A 19,786-nucleotide genomic window follows, 5' to 3' on the forward strand; every position below is an offset into this window, starting at 1 on the left:
TTGCTGGCAAACTGCAAAATATAGGGCCAACAAATGAATGAGGCAGCGGGTGGTGGGAGAAGACACTCCCCTCCCACCTCTCTACTGGCAACACTGGAGAGCTGTTGCCAGTCAGAGGAGACAATATGGAGCTACTCTGGCCACCTCATGAGAAGAGAAGACTCCCTGATGTTGGGAAAGATGGAGGGCACTAGGAGAAGGGGACGACAGAGGACGAGATGGTTGGACAGTGTTCTCGAAGCCATCAACATGAGTCTGACCAAACTGCAGGAGGCAGTGGAAGACAGGAGTGCCCGGCGTGCTATGGTCCATGGGGTCACGAAGAGTCGGACACGACTAAACAACAAAGTTCAGTTTAGCAGCTAGATGGGCAGATAGTCTTGACATGGCATAAGGCGTCTGCTTTGGGGTCCTTCTTGGCCAAGGTTTTTTCCACACATTGGAAACTTCTGATTTGGCACAAGCAACACCTGAAGATCAAGCACCCACTGAACCCCCGTTAGCTGCAGTCTGTCAGCATGGTATTGGGACTCCAGCCCCATCAGCCTCGGCCAGCCTGGCCCAAAGGGTCAAGGATCATGGGAGTTGTAGTCTCAGCAATACCAGGAATCCCCATACTAGTCTCTGGGAATTAAGCCTGGTGCCAGATCAGAGAGCTTTGAGAGGGGTGGGGGGGAATCTGCCAAACTAAAGCAATGGGGAGAAAAACGCAGGGCATATCAGAATCAACTTGGCGAGAGGAGAGATGAAATTGAATGAGCTCTTACTGAAAGCTGGTCACAGAGTTAATCTCTAATAAAACAATTTAGTCCTCAACATATGTTTAACATCTTGAAAGTTAGGTGACACCAAGACAGGCTTAGGGTATAAAGGAACTGATTTTGCATCCATTCAGCTATTGGGTCAAACTAATTAAAAGCAAACACCCATTTTGCACTGCAGTCTTGTTCCTGAGCAAGAATTCCTGCCATTTCTATTTTTAAATGATTGTTTTTTTTAAAAGTTGCATGCTTTCATGCATTTAATACATCTATCTAAACTGGAGTAACAGACCTATTTTAATTGTTGCCTTTAAGTCTCTTAAGTCGCTTGGTTAACATTGGACATCACCCAGTATGTAGAAATGGACAACTTAGTCTTTTTGTTTTTTTCTCATTTTCATATCTTAACGGCTGAGCCATTTCCGCAGAGGAAATATGCTGGGAATCAGCATTTTTAGACTGCAGCTTTCACCTTCCCCTTGCATGATACGAAGCTCCAGGAAAATTCCAGAGAACACATGAAGTCTCAGACATGCCTACTTTGGATGGAAGGGAAGGAGGCAGCGAGGTTCCAAAAATGTTAGCGAGACCATTTGGAGGGACAAATAGCAGAGGCTCAAATTTGAGCATACAGTGGTGCCTCGCAAGACGAAATTAATTCGTGCCGCCAGTCGCTTCGTCTAGCGATAATTTCGTCTTGCGAAGCGCGGGTTGCCGCGGCAAAAAAAAATATGCCGAAAAACTTTGTCTTGCGAAGCGTGGCCATTGAAAACTTCATCTTTTGAGACACCAAAAACATCGCAAGACGCTTTTGTCTAGCGAGTTTTTCATTGCGCGAGGCATTCGTCTTGCAAGGTACCACTGTACTTGCAAAGTCTAGGTAAGGGGTTTTTTCTTCTCCAAGCTGGTTCCCAGATCCACCTCAGTGATGCCATCTTGGAGTGAACTTCCTTTAGCTCCAGCTTAAAGCCCAATTATTTTGGTTAAATTATACAATGCACCAACCAAATAAAAGCATGCAGCCCACTTTTCCCCCAGAGAAGACTGATAATGACTAAGTCTTCCGCATTTCTTTCCAAGTTTGCTCACTTCCACTTCCTTTTATAAGCTCATCAAACTGAGTACTGGTTTGTGTGTGTGTTAATTGAAACAGTTTGCATGAGTCTGTCTATGAAGAGTGATCTTGAGAAGAAGGAGGAAGAACCTTGGCAAGCCCAGACTGTTTTTTTTTTCCAGAATTGTAAAAAAAAGGAAAAAAAAGTTGTTTAGTTTGTGTAAGCTGCTGCCTTTATACAGTCTCAGGCCATTGGTCAATCTAGCTCAGTACTGTCTAAACCAGCTGTGGGCAACTTTTGGCCCTCCAGATGTTGCTGAACTACAACTTGGAATACTATGTACAGTTCCGGTCGCCTCACCTCAAAAAGTATTGTGCAGAGTTGGAAAAAGTTCAGAAAAGGGCAATCAAAATGCTCAAAGGAATGTGGAAAGGTTGCAGCATTTGAGGATTTTCAGTTTAGAAAAAAGGCAAGCAAAAGGTGACATGGTAGGAGTTTATAGGACTATGGCATGGAGAAAGTGGAGAGAGACAAGTTTCTCCCTCTCTCCTAACACAAGAACTCAAGACTGAACGTTGGAAGGTTCAGGACAGAAAAAAATCACTCTCCATGCAGCACATAGTTAACCCATGGAGGATAGGACACAAACCAATGGCTTCAAGTGATAGGAGGTTCCGACTAAATGACAGAAAGAACTTTCTGACAGTAAGAGCCGTTCGACAGTGGAACGGTCTCCCTCAGGAGGTGGCGGACTCTCCTTCCTTGCAGATTTTGAAGCAGAGGTTGGGTGGCCATCAGTCATGGATGCTTTAGTTGGGATTCCTGCATTGCAGGAGGTTAGACTAGATGACCCCTGGGTCCCTTCCAACTCTAGGATTCTATAAGGCTATCCCCTAGCCATGATAGTCTGCTTCCATGGTTGGAGGCAGCCTTGCTTCTGAATCCCAGTTGCTGGAAACCACAGGAGGGGAGAGGGCTCTTGTGCTCAGGTCCTGCTTGTGGGTTTTCCATTGGGGCATCTGGTTGGCCCCTGTAAGAACAAGATGCTGAACTAGATGGGCCATTGGCCTGATCCAGCAAGCTCTTCTTTTGTTCTTAAAGGTGCTCGTTTCTGCGCCTTTCCCAGCTCTACAATATCCATTCTGAGGTGATCGGAACAGTACACAGTATTCCACTATTCCGCAGATTTTTATATCAACAGTTTTATTTTCAATTCCTTCCTTAAAGGAAGGAATCTGCTTCCTGCCCCCCAAATTCGGGAAGACTAACAAATTCCGATATGCCCAGGAGAGGGAAAGTGATTCGGTATTTAAAAGCGTAGATTCATTCATTCATTCATTTACAAGCGAATTACTCTACCCTCCCAAGATGTGCCTGGTGGGATTAATGTCATTCCCACCCACCCCTTTTGAAATGCAGCTGCCACCGCTTCCCTTATCCCAACCCCATGCTATATCACAAGCTGCTTTTCTCAACCCAGCCCTTTGTCTGCCCCAAAGCCTCTTTTGAGTAGCCTCTAGGAATGTTTCGTGCGTAATGCGGACTCGGCGCCTCCCCTGAGAAGGGCTGAGACGATCCCCTCGTAATACATGCAACTCAGATCTCCTCCCGTTGTCCTAACAATTGCCAGCTATTTTAATCCTAATCTATTTGGTGCCCAATTTGGGGTGGCCGGGGGGGGGGGAGGGAGGGAGAGAACCAATTAAAGCTGTGTTGGTACATCTCGGGTGGAGGACAGAAGCAGCACCATCCGGCCATGCGGTCACCCCCACTCGACCCAGGCACCACCCTCCCAGGTCCCCCTCAACCTGTCAAGCCACCAGTGCAATCCCACAACCGGCCTACAGATGGCAGCAACTCCTCTCCTTATCCAAGGGGGGGTGGGGTGGAGAAAAGGATGAAATAACAAAAGGGGGAGCAGGAAAGAGAAGTGTTTGGCAATTTCTTCCTCACTTCTCCGGACTGATGCTGCCGCCAATATCCCTGCAGGCTCCCCCCTTCCTCCTGTGGCTCATAATCCCTTTAGTGGGGAAAGGTTGCCATCCCTCCCTTGTTATTTGCAATGCACTTAAATTAATACATTTATATTCCACCTGTCCTCTGAGGAGCTTAAGGTGGCCCTCGCTGTCTCCATTTTATCCCCACAGCAACACTGTGAGGGCAGTTAAAGGCTGAGTGTGCGTGCATGAGAGTGGCCCCAAAGCCACCCTGTAAGAGCTGAGTGAGGATTTGAACCCAGGTCTCCCAGGTCCTAGTCTGACACTCTAACCCAGGGCTAGGCAACCTAAGGCCCAGGGACTGGATGCGGCCCAATCACCTTCTAAATCCGGCCCGCGGGCGTTCCGGGAATCAGCGTGCTTTTACATGAGTAGAATTTGTGCTTTTATTTAAAATGCATCTCTGGGTTATTTGTGGGGCATAGGAATTTGTTTATTTCCCCCCCCCCCAAAAAAACATTGTCTCTCCCTCCCCCCCCCCCCCGGTGGTCTGAGGGATGGTGTGGACTGGCCCATGGCTGAAAAAGGTTGCTGCCCCCTGCTCTAACCTAATGTGATGTTCTCATTTTCCCTGCTTGCTTTAATGATCCACATGACAGCTCTCATGGCCTTGCCAAACCTGAGGTTATCTCAAGAGCCCAAAGTGCGGCAGCAACAGGAGTTCAAGGGAAGGATCACCAAACCTCACCTTGCAATATTGCAGGGCATTCCCCCCCCCCCCCGACAGTGTCTCAGGTAGGGAGGCAGTGCAGGACCCCCTGGTTGGCCTCTGCACCTACTGCAGCCGCGACTCGCTGCTCTGAAGGGACAGGCTCATCTTGGACTAGCGACGCAGACCTAGTCCTCATCCACAACGCCTGAAGTCAACATCCACCTGTCTCCTCCATGGCTCCCTACCTGAGGACCCAAGCCAAGGCAGCATCTGGCTGAGCTGGCTGAACAGCGGGAATTATGTGTATTTTAATGAGCTGAATAAAGTGACATCTTATCCGTCTTGGAGGCGAAGCAAGTGTGTGTATTAACAGTGCTCAGCTTATTTTTTTTAGTTGTTATTCTGTTAATATTGTTTTACAGAGTATAACTGCCACACTGATTTGTCAAACATATACTATGGATTTTGGTGTTAATTGTGATATTTCGGGTTTTTTTAAAAAGTTGCTGCTTTGTTAATAACATTTTATAGATTGTAAATATGATTTATGCTGCGTTTGTGCTGTTCTATTATGTTTGACTATGTTACTCTTATTTATTGCTTGTAAGCTGCTTTGGGATTCATTTGAAAAGCGGCACAGAAATACAATAAATTTATCAGTTCAATCAATCAATCAATCAATCAGTATGACACCTTGGGCCATTCTAGCCTCTCCTGGAACATTTCTTTTAAAACCATTAAAAGTCCAAAGGAAGTGGCCTTATTCCAGGTCAGATTCTTTCGTCTCCTGCAGATGGCCTGTTTGTTGAGCATGCAACCTTATTTGCTTGCCCAAAGTTATGTGAAGATAATACAATGTCCACGCTTTACTGGGTTAAAATGGATTGCAAAAGTTGCCAAACCATGTTTCAGCCCACCATCTTGGGTTAAAATGGAGGCCAGAGTCCCAATGTCAACAAAGACGGCTGCCCCAGCCAGGGGCGTAGGAAGATGGGGCGGTGGGGGCGGGACGCCCCAGGCGGCGCAATCCCAAGGGTGCCATCGCGGCTGCCCATCCCGCCCCCAAAACACGTGCCCTGCCCCTGCGTACAACGCGCCCCCAAAACGCGCACCACGTCCCTGGGGGCAGTGTGCCTGCTCCTGCCCCCGGTGGCGGAGCTTCGGCGGAGCATGAAGCTCCGCCACTGGCCCCGCCTTGTGCAGTTTGGAGGCAATATCTCGAGAGGCAGCCAAGCCTCGAAAGAATAGATGGGCGGACAGACTGACCGTTCCCCAAAATATACTGAAGATTTGTCCTGATTTTTTTTTTTTTTTTTTGCGAGGGAAGTTACACAACAGTGAGCAGTCTCTAGAGTACCAGCAGTAATATACGCCTTCCCATTAATCACATTTTGCTGTTGCTTTCCTAACTGCAAAAAGCCTGTTGTTGTTTTTTTTAACTGGATGTGTTGCACCAGAGCGTTAGTGGTGCAAACCTAGATTTCTGGTGACTGAAATCCTTCCTGCACAATGCTGAAAGTCTAGAGGTGACCTCAGTCCCTCTAACCCCACAGTGTGTGCTATGCCTTGTAGCATCTCTTCAAGATCTCAAGAAGGCAAAGGATCAAACTAGGGACCTTCTGCAAGTCATATGTGTGCTCTGCCACTCATCTTACCATTTCATGGAAGGAAATTTGTGGTTCGGATGTTTTGTGTGTGTGGATACGAGTTGTTTTTCCTTTCTGGGAGGAGAGGAAGTGTTTGTGGTGATTAAAAGCAGCCAAATCAGTCTCGGGTTCCAGCCCTGCCCTGCCCTACCCTGCCGTTAGGCAGTGAGAAAGCCGTCTCAGGCAGCAAATTTTAGGTGTTAGGAAAGGGCGGGCAAATGTGTAAGGGCCTCAATCTGCCGCTATTGTCTTTCTACTGCTAGAGAAAGGGAGTGTCACATTTTCATTTTGGATGCCTGCGCCAGCACTTGTGCAGTAGTGGTTAAGAGCATTGGACGAGGACCTAGGTTTCCAGGGTTCAAATCCCCACTCAGGGAGGAATCTCACTGGCTGACCTTGGGGCCAGTCACAGTCTCTCAACCTAAACTACTGTACCTCGCAGGGTTGTTGTCAGGGGGGGAGAACTGTGTACGCCACCTTAAAGCTCTTCGGGGGAAAGCTGCGTAACAGAAATAACAAATATCTTGGACAGCAAAATGCCTTGGACCAGCCCTGCTTGGGAGCAACTTCTGATAGCAAACCCCAAGTCCCTTTCCACTTGACAATTTTTGCATTCCTCCCCCTCTTTGTCCTTAAAGTGAAGAATGGAAAAGGGTGGGTGAGAATGGCAAAAGTCTGTTTTTCTTCTCCTAATGTGGCCCAAAAGCAGAAACACACCCCAGTCTCACATTTGCCACAGTGTCAGAACACCTGTCCTGGCCTCATCATCCATCCCCCAGCCACTCTCTGCCCCCATTTGCAGACCCCCCCTTTCCCCCTCGCCCCCCCCCCCGCACTTCCATTTATAGCCGCAGCCCAGGCTGCCCTCCCTGACTCCAACCCAGAGGCTCCTGCATTGCTGTGCCTGGAGCCCTCCTCCCCCTGCTGCTGCTCTGAGCTGTTGTGAGCTGGTTGCTTTTTCTGAGTGTGGAGTCACCCACCTCTAGGAGGAGGGTTGGAGCCCGCTGCAATCCCTCCTGGCAAGGCAAAAAGTTTATTTGACTTTATAAAAAAAAGAGAGAAAGAGAAAGGAGAAGAAAGAAAGTGACGTAAAAAATTCTTAAAAGAGCTTTTTGGCAGCAGATTATCTGGGAATCGGACCATGTGAGAAGAAGGGGGTGTACAAAAAGACAGTCCCCATAGGATCCAAAGCAAATGTAGGTGGGATTGGTGAGGCCGGCTTGGATGAGCCAGTGCAGGAGACGCGCTCCTGAATCCGCTGGGACACGCCAGGTATTTTACGCTTTATTCTCCCCCCACCCCTTCTAAATGCAGATGCCTAAAAGTGCCATGTATGATGATTAGGAGACAGACGCTGGGGAGGGTCTTTTCCTTCGCCTTCCCCAGCAGAATTAATTGTGCTTTTGCTCATATTTTTCGATATTGATTTTTTTTAAAAAAACACACGCCCCCAAAAAAACCTGAGATGGCAACAGTAATGCACACCAAAAAGAGAGTCTGTATATATTTGTACGAGAGGCTTTCATGCCACTGCTGCACTTAAAACAGACACTCGGACAGTGAAATGTTCCTGCAACTCCAAGGGATGGGGGGGGGGACTCAAGGGAGCCTTTTGAATTTATTTATTTGTTTGTTGCTGTTTCAAGTTTTGCTAGAGTTAAGAATGTGTTCCTTCCTCAGCCTTTCTGTCTGTACATGCTTGCTATCTCAGTTATTAGTGTCAGCGTTGAAAGATGGGTGAGGAGCGTGTTTCAACCAGCTTTTGAACGAGGGATTGGAGCAGCCCTTAGCCGCACTGCAAGATGCAACCTCGTTATTTTAGAGAGAGCGCAGGAGGGAGAAAAAGTGTGCCTTAAACAAAAACATAGTAGAGACAAGACATTTCAAACAAGAACAACAATCCAGTTAACCTGGGTGCCTTGCTTTTCATGTTGGTTAAGACGGGAAAAACTGCAGTACCTTACCTGGCAGCTTACTGGTGTCAAAATATTTCATATTTTCACAACACCTCTCTCACTCACACTCCTGTGCAGGTGAGAGGGGTATGTGGGTGTCCCCGGCTCCTTATAGAACAAACGGAAGGAGCTTATTTTGGCGACAAGCTAACGATGCTTCACTTGAACTGGACAGAAGCGAAATAAATTTCACAACTTGGGTCTATGAAAATTACAAATGTGGTATAAAGTGCAGGATGACGGGTGCTTTTGACCTCCAAGGACATAAAAAAGATTGGGAAAACTGAAAGGGAGAGAGATGTGGAAATATCTGAAAATATGTTTGGGATTCTTTTGTTTCTTAAGACAGTTGCAATGACATCTAGATGGCTCATTACAGCACAGGCAACAAAGGACGGGACCCTGGCCCCGGAGGCGATACATAGGTATGAGGGAACGAGGAAAGTCACTGTGCCTTCTTAGTTCCGATCTGATCTCAAGGAAGATGGCCATCAAATATATATATATATTCCCCCTCGTTATGTTTTTGACCTGTTTTTAGGACTTTGGAACTTGGTGGGCTAATTTAAAAGTGATTCCTGGTACACGTTCCCACGTTCTTGGCATCACAGCGCCATGCCTCTTGATAGCATAGCTTGGCTCTGCTTCTCCTGGGGAACCAGCTGAAAATCTGGGAATCAAGAGCACATATGCTACTGTGACTTTAAATTTATAAAGGACCAGTCCAGTGCAGGGAAGGGCTGTGGCTCAGTGCGGAGAGCAGATGTAGGAAGTCCCAGGTTCAATTCCCAGCATCTGCAGGGCAGGCTGGGAGAGTTCCTTGCCTGAAACCCTGCAGAGCTGCTGCCAGTCAGTGTAGGCAACATGGAGCTAGGTGGTAGTTTCTTTTGCCCTGGCAAATCTTCCATGCTCTTTTTTTGCATTGTGTTTTAAATGGAAACTCGAGTGTAGACCAGCCTTTCCCAACCTGGTGTCCTCTGGATGCTTTGGATTACTGTTTGTAAACTGCCTTGCATATAGTAATATAGAAAGGTGATATACAAATTAAAAGTGAAATGAAATGAAACTCTCATCGTCTTCCAGCAGCATGCAGAGTTTCTGGCTCAGTTTTCCAACTGGAGGATAAGCTGCCTTTGTTTGAGAGGGTTAGGCGCAAATGCAGTTGACATTTTGCTGGGTGTTCCCTTAGGTTAGGGGCAACAATATGCAAGCTATTTGAGTTTCACAAAGCGCCGCCTGAAGAATGCTGTGGAATGCAAAAGCTTGTACATGTGCTTCACTAACTCTCGAGGTACAAGGTAGGCTTTGAAAGATACCCCTGTTTCTCCTAAAATAAGACGTAGCCATAAAATAAGCCATAGCAGGATTTTTAAGCATTCAAGGAATATAAGCCATACCCTGAAAATAAGCCATAGTGATAGGCAGTTTAACTTTGTAGGTTAAACTGTACCATACTTAATTAAAAAAATAAGACATCCCCTGAAAATAAGCCATGGTGTGTGTTTTTTTGAAGAAAAATAAATATAAGACGGTGTCTTATTTTCGGAGAAACATGGTATATTAAATCACAGCAATGGCAGCCTGATTCAGAGAAATGGTCCACCACCACAGAATCCTCTGCCACAGAATGAGGACCATGGCTTTAGATGGCTTTAAAGGGTCACACGATTTCATGGAGGGATAAGACTGCAGAAAGCTGAGAGATAGGATAGCCAAGGGGAACCTGAATGCACAGAGGTGGTTTACCTCTGAGTAAGTTTCTGGGAAGCAACATCTGGAAAGAGGGCTGTTGCCATCATTTCCTACTTGTGGGTTTCCCCAACGGAGCCTCTGGTCAGCCACTGTGGACACTGGATGCTAGATGAGATGGGTCCCCTTTAGGGACTGATCCAGCTGCAGGGGGGACCACTATGTTCTTACACTAGATTGTGCCTGGCACTGGGAGACATGAGGAAGTGTGTGACAGCACTGGCTTCTAATATAGATACTTTGCTCTGTTTCTTGTTAATTAATTAGAGTGCTGCAGAACTTAATGAGATATAACCAGTGGTCTTCTTGGGATAAACGGTTCGTGTTCCCACAGTCCACAAATTTCTTTCGGTCCTTTCTACAAACAACAGATCTTCCAAGGCAGAACATTTTAAAGTTTGTTTTCCGCTGTGAGGGAGCCCGTCAAGAGCTGGTCTCCCTCAAGCTGCGCACGGCTTGAATGTGAAAAATAGCAAAAAAAGGTCTTTGCCCAAAGGAGTCTGGAATTTCCACAGATTCGTCAGGAATGCAGACCATAATAAATAACAATAACAATAAACATAGACTCAATTGTGGAAAATTGAAGGTTTGTGCTTTCCTGGACAATTGGCTCCGGAGTTTGTTGTCTAAGCTGGGAAGAACTTCAGAGACTGTTTTTGTTCTGACTGGGAAGCTATGATTGACCCCCAAAAGTTAGTAAAAACAAGCTTTAAAACACGGCTGGCACTTAGCACACAGGCAAAAAGCCACCGCACTCTAGTGCATCTGAAATGTAAGGGCAGGCGAGAGCAGAGGGAGAGGAAAGAGGAAAGAGAAAGAGACGGGATGAATGAACAAGTCAAGACTTCACAAGTGTAGCAAGAACAAAGTAGGGAATGGTTTCATAAATGGACCTACAATCTGCAGGAAAAACAAGGCTGAGGTCAAGGAAGACTTCTTAGAAGTGAGGAGAGGGAAAGAAAGGAAGTAATCTGAGCCAGAGTTTTGTAATGGCAGTGAAGCATGACCGAGGGTCAAGGAGGTTTGCATGGGGCTGGAACAGATTTTGAGAGCAAACCCCCATCCTTTGGGTTTTAGATGGAAATGGATGGGTGCCTCTGCCTGAATCCAGAACTTGGTTCTTAAAGGTTGCTATGGGGTGGATCCTTCTCTCTTTTAGGGGAGGTCCATAACTCTCTGGTAGCAGCCTCTGCTTTGCATGCATAAGAGCCCATTCACCCCTCCCCCTAGCACCTCTAGTGAGAAAGGGACCAGGGAGCATGCGATGCGAGAAGACTCTTCTCTGCAAGGGGAGGCGCAGCCAGTCAAGAGTAGACAACATTGGGCCAAGTGGATGAATCACCAGATCTGGTAATATGGCGCAGAACGGTCACAGCTCAGGGGGCAGAGTGTATGCTTTGCAGGAATAAGGTCTCTGCTTTGATCTCTGGTCGCTCCTGTTAAAAGGAGAAGCTAGCATGTGATGGGAAACATCCTCTCTGACTATGAACCCAAACAGACATTGCCAGCTAGAAAGACCAAGAGCATGACTTGGTATGAAGAGATGGCTCTACAGCTTCTTCCATCCCTTCTGTGCCATTGGAGGGGTCACTTTATTGCACAGACTGTAGCCCAGGTAGGGATGAATGTATTTGTCTATTTCTCTTAGTTTCTCATTTTTCCAGCCTTAAATTCTGTTCTCCATATTTCTGCGTTAACTTGCAATTATTATCTTTAAAAGTCCTAATGAAAATTAATCAGCAAATTAGGACTGAAATCTCTCCTAACGTACAGATTTTTGCCAATGATTTCCTCTAGTATAACGCTTCATATGTTATTTTCACAAATGTATGTGGTTTTTATGCACTCCAAGCAATTTTTTGTGTGCAAAATATGTGGTTGCTGAACTGCATCGCAAAAATTCAGGTTAGTGTGAGAATTTCAAAGGACAGTTGTGTTCCAATTTGCTTTGGGAAATTGCTAATTTGCTAGTTTTGCATTGAAACCCAAACAATTCCTCCCCACGGTAGCAGATTTTTGAAATGTGTTTTGCTAAACCCTGTCGCAAGCATCCATTATTCCAAAGGAAGTTGGCCCCGTCTTGCACTGAAGACTCCCCAGTGAATGAAGCAAGTGCTCTCGGGCATAAAATGAAGCACAGCTAACTAAGCGCTGTGACATAAGGCATTTGAGTTATGTACTGAATCCAAAAGAGAAGGGAAATATTATCTCACAAAACCAAACACAGACCCACTAGCCCCATTCAAAGAGCCCCACTTTCTGGTTCTGCAGCCAAAATGGTGGAGGTGAGGCTGCCAACCCCTATCAGACCACAATCCATGGTTGGTGGGCTTGGCTTTGATAAGTCAGGAATGTACCAGCCTCCATTAAATTGTGTGCATGTTTGTGGGTGGGTTTATTTGTTTTTTACCACTGGGTGAGGGAGAGAAATGGTTCTCTTTTTTTGCAAGTGAAACTGGGGGGAAACTTTTAAGCTGTACTGTACTTTGATGAAGGTTTGGCTGTGAGGGGCCCAACAGAGTAGCCTTGAAGACCAGCTACCTTTCCCTGGCCTGCAAGATGCATTTTAAATGCAATTGCCTTGGCCCACAGCAAAGTTTCCTTTTGCAAATAAATCACCCTGAGTAATCCCCACTCAAATCTGCATGAACTACACAGTTAGGTAACAGCCAGGCTACCCATATACATTCATTCCTGAGGCCGGGGTGGGGGGGGACTCTTTCCCATATGGGTCTGAAAAACCGAAGGGGTGAAATCTCAGGTGTTATTTGGGCAGGGGTCTGGCATGGGTAAAGTGTGGGTAACTACTAAAAATGCTGCCTAAAGCAAAGTCTGGATTCAACCCCTGCTTGAATCAAGGGAATGCTTAATTTTTAGAGTTTCTTTGGGAGGGGGGGTGTTAGTGCAAGGACTGGTTCTTGTGAGGAAAACTGAAAGTTAAGGAGCACCTGAGCTTACAGAAAGTGCCTTTTCCATAGCCAGCTTCCGCACCTAGAGATCGCTGATTAGATGTTGTTTTCGAGACTGACCCCTGGCACTTCTCCTCCATAGCAATCAACTATCGGCCAAGAGGCTTCCTGGGTGAAAAGTCCATTCCCATCTTTGCAGCTAAGGAGCAAGGGTTGCATCTTGGTGGTATAACACATGCTGTTCGTGCAACCGGTCTCAAGTTCACTCTGCGGCATCCCCAAGTAGGGCTGGGAGAGTGTTCTGCTCGAGATCCTGGCAAGTTGATACCGGTCAGCGTAGACATTATTGAACTAGATGGACATATGGCCTGATCCTGTAGCAGGCAGCTTTTGCTGAATAAGTCAGACTACTCAAACGGATGGGGGGACCCTAATGGCTCCGGGGGAAGGGCCCCATAGCTCAGAAGCAGGGAACCTGCTTTGTGGGCAGGAGGTCCTGGGTTCAATCTGTGGCATCTCCAGGTATGGATGGAGGAGATTCCTGCCTGGAACAGGCGAGAGCCACTGCCAGGCTTCAATGGACAATACCAACCGAGATGAGCCAATTGCCTGACTCTGCATAAAGCAGCTCCCCATGTTTCTATTCAGATCAGCCCTTTGTTAACAACCAAGGGGACTAAAATCTGTTTATGGCAAGAACCACAGCTCAATGGTAAACGGGACTTTTTTTTTTCAGCCGGAGCCCTATAAAAATAGCACTGGTGATAATGTAAGCAGAGGGTCTTGGGTTTAATCCCCAGCATCCGCAGGCAGGGCTCAAACCACTGGGAGCCGGCCACTGTAGATGCCAGGCTAGATGGCCCAGTGGTCTGCCTTGCATATCGCCTTCCTACATTCCACAGCGGAGAAGCCTTTTCCCCCTTAGCTTGCCTCTGAGCAAAGGTGTGCCTAAACCCTCCAAATGTCTCCCAGAGCCCCTTTCAAGGCTTAAACGGCGCTTGGGGAAAAGAGCAGCCCCAAAGCCGGGTGCACTTTCCAGGTTGTATGTTTTTTATTAGTGGTGCTTCCAGCTGTTGAGGAAGAGCCAGCCAGCCTGTGTTTGCGTAAGAGTGACCTTTCCAGCGGCTCAGAACAAAAATAGATAGTAATAAACTCTTATCCTTGATGCTGTTCGCTGGAGGACCTGGAAAGTGTTGGATGGTGGCGGGCAGAATGGCAGATGGCGAAGGAGCCAGTCCCGGGGGGAAGTGAAACCCCAAGGGGTTTAGGGCAGACTTTGCCAACCTGGCGCCCTCCAGATGTTTGGACCACAATTCCCAACATCACCATCGGCTGGGACTGATGGGACCTGTGGGCCAAAGCACCTACTGGGCACTAGGATGGTGAAGGCTTCTTTAGTGGATACCTGCTGCCCCAAACTCTTGACATGGCTGTCAAAAGGACTGCATGGTCTTTTTTTTATAAAAGGTGCCTGGGCAGCCTGGCTGTTAAGCCGACCAATCCACAGTTGGACAGGCTGTTGCTTACTTGCCATCAGCCGTCCAGTGCTGTGCCACTTGGAAAGTGTTTTTTTCCGTATCAGCCCATAAATTTGTTGATGCTATTTTTCTTTTAAAACTGTGAAATCGCTTTGAGATAATTTTACGGGAAGCAATTCATAAATGGAATCAGATATAGAAATAATACAATATAGAAATAATAGAATGGCTTCAAGCACTATCCCTGCATACATATGGAGGCTCCATTCAGATATTGGGTTGCCAACCGCAGTTGATAGCCCTCTGCTGCTGCTGCTGCTCCTTTTTGGAAAGCTACCTTAAGGTGGTGGCCATCACCACGTCCTGTGGTAGCGAGCAAATTCCATGAGCAAATCCTAAACTGCCTATGGAATTGAGCCGTAATTACAAATAAGTTACTTATAGGTATATATAAAAAAAGATGAGGCACTGGGAGGATGTGACTCAGCAGGAGCCCAGGGTGGCCTTCACCGAAACTGGCTGTGGAACGGAACGTGAAGATGATTGTGGAAAGTTCTGTTCCAGGGTGCCTGTGAACGGTGGGTCATTCTCTGTCATTCTATCAAGTCCAATCCAGAGGCTTAAAGTCCACCCGGGTCGCCTCTCCGCAATTGTACCTGGCACTGAATTGCTCTTGCCCAGCTTGTGAAATCGCTGGGCTTCCAGTCCCAGCATGATTTTTATTATTTTCGGAGGCTGGCTGAGCCCTCCGGTGGCAGAGCTCCGAAAGGATGTCCCCGGCATGGGATTCTCACGGGAGAAACGGAAAGTGCTCGGTCTCCTGCTCTGTGCTGTAGATAGCCGTGTGCTAGTTGATGATTAACCAAGGTATGACAATTGCAACATGCATATGGCCCTAGAGATCCAGGTTTCTCTGCATGGGAAAAAGAGCTAGCAGGTGATTGCACGTGGAGCCTTCTCTGTGCCGTGGAATTTCAGGATTCAGCAGGTACAAATTCTTTCTTCTTTCTCCTCTTACAAACTACTCCCACCTGGCCACGGCTGGGAGATGCTGATACTGGATTCTTGATTTGAGCCCTCTGATCTAACAAGGCTCCTGTGGGCTTGCATGAGGCAGATCCTCCCCACGTTCCCCCTTCACAACAATCCTGCAAGGTAGGTAAGGCAGTGAAAGTGGGGATTTAAACCCAGGTCTTGCCAATTAAATCCACAGGATGATTCTGTGGGATGATGAGGCTGATGAAAGTTGTAGTTCAAAACATCTGGAGGCCACAGCATGGTGACGGCTGGTGAAAATCTTCACTCTGTCAATAATACTCCTCTCCCAGAAGAGCATTGGATGGAGATAGGCAGCCCTGTCCTCAACATCTGATGATCTGATGACCCTCTCTTTTAACTGTTTTAGCTACATGCTGGCCATAGATCATTAGTTTGCCCAATGCTTTTTCAAAGAAGCCACTCCCGCTAGGCTTTTCCATCACAACACCTTGTGGTTTGACATGCCAGCTCAGAAGCTACTTTCATGTCTCTTGGGATGTGGCTCATAACTCCCAAATTATGAAAGCTCCTTCATTCATACTTGTGGTTTTCGGTCAGATTCCAGCAGTTACGTGAGCATTACATAAAGAAATACAGCTGTTTGTTTAACCTATCACACACTGAAGTTATGTAATAACCAGCAATAGTCTTTTCATAGAACTATAGAATTGTAGAATTGGAAGGGACCCCGAGGGTCCAACCCCCTGCAATGCAGGAATCTCAACTAAAGCATCCCTGACAGATGGCCATCCAGACAGATGGTGCCCAGAACTGCACACAATACTCTGACTGAGGCAGGACAGAGCGGTACTATTACTTCCCTTACTTACTTATAACATACAGAAATGCATTATATTAGGGGAAATTATTTGCAAAAATGTGCACACTAGTCAAAACTGCATACAAAAATCAGTTTATTGGGAAAAATTTGAACTAAAGTGCTGGATAATTTTCATGAGGATTTTTTAAAAACAAATTTGCAGATTGCTGTAAAAATGTGGAAAACTGAATGTAAGATTGGAAAAATGAGGAGCTGGGAGAAATGAAACTGACAGATCCTTCCATCTCTTCTTGTAGGTAGGGCTCAGACCCAATGGGGCACCTTCTCCAACCAGCAAGTCATATACCGTATTGGCCCGAATATAAGCCGTACCCGGAAATAAGCTGCACCTTTAAAATTCAAGAGAGAAAAAGACAATACCCGAATATAAGCTGCTCCCTTAACATTGGGTTACAGGGTGAAAATTGCTGCGGTTGGTAGAATTGTAACTCCGAGCAGATTTAAGCCTTTGATCTTGCAAGCCCACAATAGTTACCGTACAATCGCTAAAATTCTGCAGGTGTTCAAGCTTGCAAACTGGCAATAAAACATTTTTGGTTCCGTTTTACCGTATGTCTGTTTCAGCAGTGATACTGTAAAAGCCAATTTTTTTAAGGTCGTGAATTTAAGCCTCACTTTAACTTTTCACAGTCGGAATTTTTTGGGGGGGGGGGGGGAAGTGTGGCTTATATTCGGGCCAATACGGTACTGTAGGAACATAGGAAGGTGCTTTACAGCATCTAGACCAGAAGTGCATCGTCTGACAGGCTGCAGCTCTCCAGTGCCTCAGGCAGAGAAAGGTCTTTCATGTCACCTGCTTATCCATTTTGACTGGACATGCAGGGGTTTGAACCTGGGACCTTCTGCAGGCAAAGCAGGGTGTGCTGCCACTGAGCTCCTTTCACTCTCTTAGGAACCGATGATGCTTCCTTATACCAGGTCAACCAATTTGCCCATCTAGCTCCCTGGTAGCCATTATCTGGGGTCTCCAGCAGAGATAATTCCCATCACTGCTACCTGAGACCTTTTAACTGGGGGGTTGGATTCAGGACCATATGCATGCAAAGCAAGAGGTTCTACCACAGAGCAATAAGCCCCCCCTCCAAACATCGGCAAAGTTTCCACGATTTTCGGTGCTCATCACAGCACACTGTATTCCCACGATCTCAGGGTGGACGGTGGCTGAGGAGAACAGAGTTCTCAGGGGGAGGGGAGGGTATGCTTTCATTGAAATAGCTGGAATTGTGACAGTTTAGAATTCTGCAGCTGCGAGGAAGGGAGGGGCTTCAAAGAAGCTGATCAGGTAATGTCAATGTTCAATAAGCAATGCTTTTTAAAAACCACGCGAGCAAGACACCACAGAAAGGAAGAGGGCTGGATACATTGCTTTCATATGTTGCTTTATGCCGGAGGCAGTCAATACCTCTGAAGGCCCGTTGATGGGAATCACAATTGGGGGAGTGTGCCGTTGTAGCACTCAGGCCCTGCTTGTGGGATTTGTGTCGGGGCACCCAGTTGGCCACTGTGAGAACAAGATGCTGGACTAGAAGCACTATCTGATTTAAAGGTAACGGTAAAGGTAAAGGGACCCCTGACCATTAGGTCCAGTCGTGACCGACTCTGGGGTTGCGCACTCATCTCGCATTATTGGCCGAGGGAGCCGGCGTATAGCTTCCAGGTCATGTGGCCAGCATGACAAAGCCGCTTCTGGCGAACCAGAGCAGCACACGGAAACGCCGTTTACCTTCCTATTTATCTACTTGCATTTTGACGTGCTTTCGAACTGCTAGGTTGGCAGGAGCTGGGACCAAGCAACGGGAGCTCACCCCGTCACAGGGATTCGAACCGCCGACCTTCTGATCAGCAAGCCCTAGGCTCAGTGGTTTAACCACAGCACCACCTAGGTCCCTACTATCTGATTTGCGCATCCTCAAATATCTTGGTTTTATTTTTCAAAGACTGCTTGGCATCTAACATAGCGCACCTTAAATGTTTAAAGCCAGCTTGCATGTTCAACTGTCCTGTAAGTTAGACCGGTATTATACTCCCCACAATGAAGACTGGGTGGGACAGAGGGAGTATGGTGTGACTTGAACCAAAAAATGCTCTGGCTACGGCACTGCTCACCCAGCACAACGGCGTGGCTGTTAGATCATTCTTCCCCTTTTTGGCCAGACTTCTGTTGGCACAAGACCTACCTGATTATAAAAACAGAAGGGAGAGGTTATTACAAATAATGGACAGGTTCCAAAGAGCTACTTTGGGCGCGCCTGAGGGTTTGAGTAGGTCAAATCGTGACAGCAGGTAGTAGCAATTGGACGTGAAAGCAGAGCATTTGTGTCCACCGAGAGGGCTCACGAAACAGAATGAAAAGAGGGTGGCAAGGATAGATCCTTTAAAAAATACTATTAAAAGAAAAAAGAAAAGTCAGTGCCAATTAGACTGTCATTGCGGGGGCAGAGGGCAATAGCAGCGTCTTTTCCTACAGTAGTAACAAGAAGGCCAACCATTATACTGCAAATCTGGAGCAAGATGCCAGTAATTGGAAAGCACCAAGAAAGCCAGAGTCCATTGCCTATGTCAGACTGGGGCTTTGTCACTAGCAGAAGAAGATGCTGGACTAAGGGAGCTTTGGTCTGACCCAGCAGGGCTCCTTGTATATTCTTAGGAAAGGGTCAATGAACCAGATGGATGCAACTCCAGGATGGAAATGCGAACTGCACAGACCTGGGTCTGCTTTGTTGGGAATTATTGTTGGGAATTCGTTCGTTGGGAATTCGTTGGGAACAGTTATTAAATTGTTATGGCTCTCCTCATGCTTACATGGGAGTAAGCCCAACCAAACGCAACGGGGCTTGCTTCTGAGTAGGCGTATATAAGGCTGTACTAGAAGAGGAACATTTTGTTCTGCCTGGTAATGTAGATTTATCAATGTGCACAATATAGGGTGGTATTCAATGTGAGTCATACTCTAGAGTAGACTTACTGGAATTAATGGACTAACACAGATCCATTAATTTCAGTGGGTCTACTTTGAGTAGAAATTAGTTGGGTGCAGTTTGTTATTCTTAACTGCGTGCAATAGCAATGCCCGGCCCTGCTGCAGGGAAGGCATTTTGAGGTGCCTTGGAAGATTACATTCAACCCACCGTTTGGTGCCATTTGAATTTTATGCCCTGACATGCCAATGATTCTTGGTTTGACTTTAACCAATTAATTGGTTAGCTAAATCAATTTTTTTTTAAAATTATCAATTGACTAAATGGCACCCCTGATTGAATAGGACTTTTTAATATAAGTTAATTCTTTTTAATGTAAGTACTCATTTAAAAACAAACAACTGTGAATGGCAGGCAAAATCTTAGGAAAGGCTTTTCTTTTTCATTCCCATGCCATGAGGAAGTTTTAAAGAAAGCTCTTGTTGTGATGTATGCATGCCCCCATCAACAAACTAATACAGTATGCTTCCACCCGCTTCGAAACTAATGCTGCATTCATATCCAAATTAACTGCAGATAGTATTGGTTGAATGAATCAGGTGAAACTCACACAAATAACCAAATCCTATGCCTGAGCTTTTCTTCTCCATACCTCAACTTGAATGCTGGTGGGCTGGGGTGGGGGTGGGGGGTCACAAGGATCTTGTGCAAGTAAGTAAAATGAAATGGTTTGGTGACAGTACTACTGTAGCAGCAACATCACTATCATCCCAGTACCTGCCCTTTC

General features: G+C 46.5%; 1 protein-coding gene across 4 annotated transcripts in view; it reads left to right on the plus strand.

Moving 5' to 3' along the window:
- The first annotated feature begins 7,034 nt into the window (after positions 1-7,034).
- Positions 7,035-19,786, plus strand: part of SLC6A4 (solute carrier family 6 member 4) — a 37,125-nt gene continuing 24,373 nt past the window's right edge. Inside the window, exons 1-2 of one of the 4 annotated variants that reach the window (XM_088657579.1) lie at positions 7,268-7,383; positions 16,224-16,317. The gene's annotated coding sequence lies outside the window, so the exon portion shown is untranslated. Of the gene's footprint in view, positions 7,384-11,046; positions 11,166-14,943; positions 15,191-16,223; positions 16,318-19,786 lie in introns of those variants that run through there. The other 3 variants (XM_035138944.3, XM_035138946.3, XM_035138943.3) reach the window with 3 other exon arrangements.

This window comes from Zootoca vivipara, chromosome 14 (assembly GCF_965207765.1).
Source record: "Zootoca vivipara chromosome 14, rZooViv2.hap1.1, whole genome shotgun sequence".
NCBI lineage: Eukaryota > Metazoa > Chordata > Lepidosauria > Squamata > Lacertidae > Zootoca > Zootoca vivipara.